Source organism: Penaeus japonicus, unplaced genomic scaffold (genome assembly GCF_977035675.1).
Source record: "Penaeus japonicus unplaced genomic scaffold, GWHDUDI00000001_assembly GWHDUDI00000914, whole genome shotgun sequence".
Classification (NCBI taxonomy): Eukaryota; Metazoa; Arthropoda; class Malacostraca; order Decapoda; family Penaeidae; genus Penaeus; species Penaeus japonicus.
The window spans coordinates 10,001-17,500 of NW_028235316.1; the positions used below are offsets into that span (position 1 = coordinate 10,001).

A 7,500-nucleotide genomic window follows, 5' to 3' on the forward strand; every position below is an offset into this window, starting at 1 on the left:
TTAGCCGTCTGGTAGTACAATGGATAGCGTGCCGACCTCCCATCCCTGTGGTCAGCAGATCGAGCCCCGTCCAAGCTCGTGAGTTTCTACTCTCGTCTGGCGGTCACCGCCGTGTCTGGCCTATACGGCGGGTAAGGGAGCAAGCTCAGTATATTGAAAATACTATAAAATCTTGTTTGACATCAGTAATACCACTTAAGCGTTGGCACATTCTCTCACAAGTCAGCACACGCTGACACAGCCGGTCTCGCCTCGGTACATAAAAGCCCGGCGGCGCATCTGCTCCGCAAACTTAGCTTATCCTTATCCATAAAACGTAATTATACGGATTACACTTTATAGTGTGATTCTCTCTCGCTCACTCTCTTTATCAGGGACAAACCTATCAGAACTAGATACCAAGAGACTGATATACAACTATCAAAACCAATTTATATATAAAAAAAAAAAAACAATATACATTTTCCATAATTTCCATTCGATACTTCAACCAAATACCTAACAACATACATATAACTCGCCCTCTATGCTCTGCCCCCTAATACCTTTAATCCCTTCCAGAGCTTGCCCTTGACACACTCCCACTGCTCCCGAAACAATTATCCCGTACACGTGTTACTCGTTCGTCCCAAACCATGATCCCTTCACCCACATATCCACACGGATCGCATCCCCGCAATGCGCATTCTTCGAGACACATTAGAACATTCGGTATTTCGTAATTAATGCCCCGGCGAATAGATTAGGCAAGCTGATTAATCCCGCAGTGAACGTTCACGGGAATGGTAAGCCACGGCATAAACGACAAGGCTTCGTTAATCGTAAATACTGACAAGAAGGGGCTTTAGAAGGTTTACGTTCTGGTTGTAAGAATAAACACCCGATCGCGGTTCTCATAAAGATCCAAAGCGCATGACACAGGTTGGTGAAAAGGGAAAAAAAGTTTCTGAGTGACACCGCCGACATGTTTTGTTTTTTCTCTCTGTCTCTGTCTCTGTCTCTGTCTCTGTCTATGTCTCTGTCTCTGTCTCTGTCTCTGTCTCTGTCTCTGTCTCTGTCTCTGTCTCTGTCTCTGTCTCTGTCTCTGTCTCTGTCTCTGTCTCTGTCTCTGTCTCTGTCTCTGTCTCTGTCTCTGTCTCTGTCTCTGTCTCTGTCTCTGTCTCTGTCTCTGTCTCTGTCTCTGTCTCTGTCTCTGTCTCTGTCTCTGTTTCTCTCTGTCTCTCTCTCTCTCTCTCTCTCTCTCTCTCTCTCTCTCTCTCTCTCTCTCTCTCTCTCTCTCTCTCTCTCTCTCTCTCTCTCTCTCTCTCTCTCTCTCTCTCTCTCTCTCTCTTTCTCTTTCTCTTTCTCTCTCTCTCTTTCCCTCCCTCCCTCCCTCCCTCTCTCTCTCTCTCTCTCTCTCTCTCTCTCTCTCTCTCTCTCTCTCTCTCTCTCTCTCTCTCTCTCTCTCTCTCGCTCTCTCTCTCTCTCTCTCTCTCTCTCTCTCTCTCTCTCTCTCTCTCTCTCTCTCTCTCTCTCTCTCTCTCTCTCTCCTCGGTGTGACGTAATCCTGTTAATTAAACCCAACTGGTGTCGACAGCGATCATAATTCGCTTGTTTTCGTCAGAGGCAGTTGTCAAGACGTTGTAATTCTTTAATATTATTTTTATTTTAGTGTCCAAAGGCCCAGCAGCTTCGCAAAATCACATTAGTAATAATAGTGATATTGGTGGTAAAATATGTAAAATTATGTAGCCAAGAGAGACATAGAGATTACCTGTTACATGCTGACCTCATTTTAATGAAGCTAATTCTAGGAAGGTATGTTAAAAATTTCAGATCAAGATAAGTTTTTTTTTGTGTTCGAGTTTTTTTTTCTGATGTCTGACACAGATTTCAGGTGAAGAGAATAGCGTACAAATTAAAATATGTGTCGTCTTCTGTATCATAAAAAAGGAAAAAAAAGAAACATAAGAAGTTAGTAACATAAGAATAAGAAGGAAAATAAGGAACTCTTCATTATCACACATAAATTTTCCTCAGGAAAACAAGGAAGAATAATATACAGGAGAGGAGACGAAAATGAAGAAAAAGAAGAAGAGAAGGGGCATTAGACGGTGCGTTATCAAAACTCACCAAAACTCAAATCCAATTATTCCTTTTATTAGAAAAAAAAACATTCCATCCCCCTACAAAAAAAAGATAAAATCTAAAACTCAAACAATCCCTACCTTAAAAAAAAACACACAAACACCCCCCCCCCCCCCCCCAAAAAAAAAAAAAAAAAAAAAAAAAAAAAATCACACACACACACACACGCAACCCCTCAACCCCACCCCCCAAAAAACAACCAAACAAAAAAACAGTCCTCCCCAACCCCAACCCCACCCCAACCCCACCCACAACCCCACCCACCTGTCAAAAGTCCGCCCGCAGCCGCGATAGCCAACGTCGAAACAATAGCCACCAGCTGGAAAAGGGCCTGAACGAGGGGCGTGCGACCTTCACCAGCTTCCACGACCAGGTATTGCATAATCTCGTGCAGGTCGGGACTTCCTGCTGGAGGCGACATGGCGGGGAAAATTTCGTACAGGCTGTGGGCGGCGATCGAGGGCGAGGGAGAGATAAGAATGATTGCTGTTATTATCGTTTGTATCGTTATTGTTTTGGTTATGGTGGTATTGTGTGTTGTTATGTTATTGCTGTGTTGTTATCATGTGTTATGGTTATGTTGTTATTGTGTGTTATGTTTCGTATTACGTGTTTTCATTATGTTATTGCTGTGTTGTTATCATGTGTTATTTTTATGTTGTTATGTGTGTTATGATTTTGGTATTGAGTGTTATTCTTATCTTATTGATAGATGTTATTGCTATGTTGTTATCTTATGTTATTATTGTGTTATCGTTTGTTATTGTTATTTTCATCATATGTTACTGTTATGTTGTTATTTATATCATTATTGTCTTTGCTTTATTCCTATTATCATCATCACTACCACAATCCTTTTTTTATCAGTAATATTATTATTCTCATAGTTGTTATCAATATTTATCACAATCATTATTGTCGTCATATAATCTGACTATCATTAACGATAATATAATCCCCATTCCTATCATTACCATTCTCTTAATTACTATAATTATGATTAACAATATCATCATCATTATTATTATATATATGAGCAACAACTGTTCTGTTGGTTCTTAATCACAATGATAACTGTAATAGTGATAATGAAAATCATCATCATCATCGTAATGATAATGATTAATAAGCTTAATAATATGTTAATAACAATAGTAGTTATGATGATAATAATGATGATGATAATGATAAAACTAATGATAATAATAATGATAACTAAGATGGTAATAATAAAAATTATAGTAACAATAATATTGATAATGAAGTTAGTAATAATATCGACAATAATAACAATAATAATGATGATAATGATGATGATAAAAAATCATAATGATTACAGTGATAGTGACAATGATGATATTAATGATTATAATTTTCATGATAGTAATGATGATAAAGATAATGAGGATAATGATAATAATAGTAAAGATTATATTTCATGATAACACGCCCACCACAATCACCCTTATCACCAACATGAAAAACAACATAATCTACCAAGATATTCCATGACCTGTGACCTACCTGAACCCATATTGACCTGTGTCGGAGGCAAGGGCGGCTAGCAAGGCACCTGTTAAGCCGCCCATCACGCCCGCTAGCCCATGACTCACGCCCACACTCGCTGTATCGTGGGCGCCAATGCGTCGACTCGCACATGGCTGAAGAGATACACATTGATAAGGTTGTTGTAGAATATATAAAATAAATCGTGGGAATTAATCATATATTAAGAGTATATTGATATTATTTCAACAGAAGAGAAGATATGTCATGAGGTGATCGTTGGAAACCTGTGTAATGTGCAATAATTAGGTGTAATTACGTAAAATATTGTGATTATGAAATCTGGTTTATTGTGATGTTTTAATTTTTCCCCCTAGAAGCATATATATATATATATATATATATATATATATATATATATATATATATATATATATATATATATATATATATATATATATATATATATATATATATATATAGATAGATAGATAGATAGATAGATAGATAGATAGATAGATAGATAGATATATATATATATATATATATATATATATATATATATAGAGAGAGAGAGAGAGAGAGAGAGAGAGAGAGAGAGAGAGAGAGAGAGAGAGAGAGATTTTTTTTCTTTTCTTTTCTTTTTTTTAATGGTGGATAATTATTTGCCTTAATAATAACTCTGTGGGATTCAAGATTAAAATGACCTGTAAAGGCGATATATTTCAGCGAAATATTAGTGTGGAGAGATATATTTCCTTTTATAGTAAGACATATACAGTTAATGTGTCTATCAAAACAATACACAAACGTACATAGACTATCATTTTATCATCCTTATCTTTCATTTTACTATCGATATCTTTTTATCACCAGTATTATTATCATTTCCTGAATCTAATAGAGGTTTTGTGACCCATTAAAAAAATCTTTTAGGCCTTTAAACCGATGATGATAGATTTCTAATAATGATAAAATGGGCGGTTTAGCTTTCGATAATAATAATGGATTTTTTTCTTTTCTGACTGATTGTTTTGGTTTTGTTTGTTTATTTGTGTTTGTTTGTGAGTGTGTGTTTGTGCATATTTGTGTGTTTGTGTTTGTGTGTTTGTTACACAAGCAAACGCGTGCACACATACGATTGTATATACACACACACTCACACAATCACACACATACACAAACATTTTGTAGAATCAGAAATTGTGAATGTCTTGGAAGTCTTTCAATAAACATTATCGGATTAAAATACCAATCTAGACATATAAAAAAAACATAAAAAGGAAACGCATTATCTGATGGATAAACAAAGGACAATGAGTGAGTAAATAAATGAATTAAATGAATGAAAACAAAACGATTATCTGACAATAGTCCTGAGATTGAACCGATGTGTAAAAATGGTTTCAACCTTAACCCTGGTTCTAGACCTTCCCGTTCTGGTTACATTTCGATCCCATTTCCTAATATCAGGCGTGTCTAAACTAACTTCAAATAGTTCACGTTAATGTGACGATATCTAATAAATTCCTAAGATGATCGTGGACTTTATATCCCCAATTAGAAAACTCTAGTTCCGGTTTGTCTAGTTCCCCGGATGGCGCGTTTAGGTCTGGCCATAAGGGTGATAATCCCTCACTTAAGTATGGTTAAATAGGTCTGGCCATAAGGGCGAGAATCCCTCACTTAAGTATGGTTAAATAAGTCTGGTCATAAGGGCGATAATCCCTCACTTATGTTGGGGATGTCTGAGGAGTTAATTTAGATATGACGATGATGACGAAATTAATACATGATATTTAATGTATTATGTGTCCATTCATTAGATTAATGAATGGATGATTGAAGGATGATAAGAACAGTAACTATTATTGATTTGCCTGTCTCATAAATTGAATCAAGTTTAGAAACAAATCTTAACATAGAGATATTATGATAAATCAATGATAAATTGATAATAGTTATTAAATAAATGGCACTAGTAATGAAAATAAGTTTTTTTTATGAAAGAGTGTTAATGAAAATAACTTGATAATAAAAAATTATCAATTATTGGATTAAATTGACTTGTGACTGATGTGCGATTGACTTATGATTGACTTGTGATTCAGTAGTGGTTATCCTGTGATTTGCCTGCGATTGGCTTGCGATTAACCTGTGATTGATTTGCCAGTGACCTGTTGTTTATTTACGTCTGACCTGCGATTGACCTTCGATTGACCTTTGATTGACCTATGATTGACCTATTATTGACCTTTGGTTGACCTTTGATTAACCTGCGATTGACCTATGATTGACCTGCGACTGACCTGTGATTGACCTGCGATTGACCTATTATTGACTTATTATTATATATATATATGCGATTGACCTATGATTGACCTGCGATTGACCTGTGATTGACCTGTGATTAACCTCTGATTGACCTGCGATTGACCTGTGATTGACCTGCGACTGACCTGTGATTAACCTCTGATTGACCTGCGATTGACCTATGATTGACCTGCGATTGACCTGCACGAAGACTCATGGACTCACCCGAAGGTAATGGCGACTGAGCACACACATGCTGCTGACGGAGGCGCCGAGGAGCAGGGCGCCCCAGGGCTCGAGCATGAAGTCGGCCACGCCCACCACGCTCACGACTCCGCCCACAAGGCCACACTGGATGTCACTCTGGGTGGGAGGGAAGGGGGGGCATCATTCGGCATTATAGAATAAAATAAATATGATATATATATATAGTATGATATATATATATATATATATATATATTTACATATATATAATATATATATATATAATAATATGATATATATATATGTATATATAGATTTATATATATATATATATATATACATATATATATATATATATATATATATAGTATATATATACATATATATATAATATATGAATTAAAAGGTATGAATGAGACTATCTAAAACAACGCACGAGATTGAGATGTATTTGTCTGTTTAAAATCGCATGCTTTCGGTTACAATGAATTCTCTGGCAGTAAAGGGTAGTGTGTTATTTTTACATTCATTTTTTTTTTCTTTTTTAGTTATTTAGTGGTGTAAAAATTATTTTCCCTACAATTATGATTCTCCTGATTGCATAAAATAATTGCATTGCACTTTAGCATCAATCTTACTACTCTAACGTCTCCCTCAACCTCACCAGTCGCCACATGTTTCTCCAGATCGCCCCCCCCAAGCCTCACACCACATTCTCGCTCAGTTTCCTCACCAACACAAACCCCCCCCACCCCCACCCCCTTTATCCCCAGCCTCACCAACACAAACTCCCCCCCCTCCCCCCACCCCATCCTCACCATATCACAAACTCCCCCCGGCGCGTGAGCCACCCCCACACCGGCCACCAACCCACCCACACCGCACTCCAGCCTCACCAGTCACAAAGCGTCCCCTCCCCCCCCCACTCCCCACCCCCGACCCAACCCCACCCCCTTCAGCCTCTCCAAGACCAAACGCCCCTTCCCCCCCACCCACCACCCCCCCACCCACACCCACTCCAGCCTCACCAGCACCAAACGTCCCCTTCCCCCCCAAACCCTCACCCCCCCACCCACACCCACTCCCAGCCTCACCAGCACAAACGTCCCCCTTCCTCCCCCCCACCCACCCCCCACCCACACCCACTTTTCCAGCCTCACAGCAACAAACGTACCCCTTCCCCCCAACCCCCAACCCCAACACCCCACCCCACCCCACCCCAGCCTCACCAACACAAACTCCCCCTACCCCCCCCACGCTTCCCAATTCCACCCACACCCAGCCCCATCGCGCACCAACACAACCCACCCCCTTCCCCCCCACCCCATCCTCACCCACCCACACCCAC

The 7,500-nt window shown here is 38.9% G+C and overlaps 1 pseudogene; it reads right to left on the minus strand.

Annotated features, from left to right (window-relative positions):
* Positions 1 to 7,500, minus strand: part of LOC147466445 (ammonium transporter Rh type C-like) — an 8,502-nt pseudogene that overhangs the window by 700 nt on the left and 302 nt on the right.